Below are 1,522 nucleotides of genomic sequence, written 5' to 3'. Positions count from 1 at the left end.
CTTCTAGGTATCTCAGCTATCTCTTGTACTATATGTCCGAAATTTTAGAGGTGAAACTGGAAGGCCAGGCGAAAGTGGGTGTGAACATTGACCCAATGACGCTATGAAACCCAATGACTATTTCATTCACGTGCAGAGTGAAAGCCATCCATCACCTTTTCTTTGGAATAACGCTAGAATAAACCATAAGTGCTAGCGTTTGGTTTCTGAATGAGTAAGCTTTCCAGGATTACTGGACTTTGGCTAACCAACCTCCTGTGACCTGATTCACTTTTTGCTCCGATGGTCTTTTTTTACCTACTATATGTACTTTACTTTGATATATATATATATATATATATATATATATATATATATATATATATAATATATATCTTTTCCTTTGTTTGATGAGGAGTCCTAGGATTTGAAACACTGCGATTCCTTTTTCTGTTCTTGTTGATGTTGTGTTTAATGTCTTTTATTTCTGGTATCTATATTTAAATATTTATACATGATTAATCTTTACACAACATATGTATATATATATATATATATATATGCATATATATATATATATATATATATATATATATATATATATATATATATATACTCACATATACCAACACACACACACACACATATATAAATATATATATATATATATATATATATATATATATATATATATATATACATACATATACATATATACACACACTCATACGCACACACACACAAACACATACATATATATATATATATATATATATATATATATATATATATATATATATATATATATATATTATTACGACCGCTTTTCCTATACTTAGTATAATTGGCTTTGTCCCTGTTGAATCCATTTAATTTCTTTATTCTGAAAACTTATCACCTGATTCAACACTAGGAAGTGGTGTAATAACATTGCCACAATGTCCTTTTTATTGTGACAACTGTGATCCAATCTTATATTAAGATACAAGAGCATTAATTGTTCAACTTCGGATAATGAAACACTTCTATATATAAAATTATAAACTATATTAAAATAAAAATGTCTTCTTCATTTAACAAAACATAGGAAATAAACACAATATGAATCTTCAGATCACTGATACAAAACCAAATAAAATATCTTTCACTAGCACCTCCAAGCGTATTCACTCGTAATAATTCCAATCCCTGTATAAATGGATTTCCCAAATACTGTGAGACAAACATTAACTATTTTAGTTAACAACCTGAGTAGGCAAATCACAACAACACACAGCATGGAAATATCCAGTAAACCTTCTTTCCTTATCTCCCATGTGTAAACAATGGACTCAAACCCAATGAAGGAACACATTCACTGTTTCCGTTAATATCACAATAATCCTACCACTGAGATCAAATACATCCACCAAACCTTGTAGCTGAACCGATCGAATCCACGATAAGCACCACAATTAACACAACTTGGAAGAAATAACACTACAATCGACCAAACAAAATAGTGAGAGACGACACCAACTATCACAGTGTGGGTCCCCACGTG

Source organism: Penaeus japonicus, unplaced genomic scaffold, assembly GCF_977035675.1.
Source record: "Penaeus japonicus unplaced genomic scaffold, GWHDUDI00000001_assembly GWHDUDI00000031, whole genome shotgun sequence".
Classification (NCBI taxonomy): Eukaryota; Metazoa; Arthropoda; class Malacostraca; order Decapoda; family Penaeidae; genus Penaeus; species Penaeus japonicus.
This window is presented reverse-complemented; position numbering follows the sequence as displayed.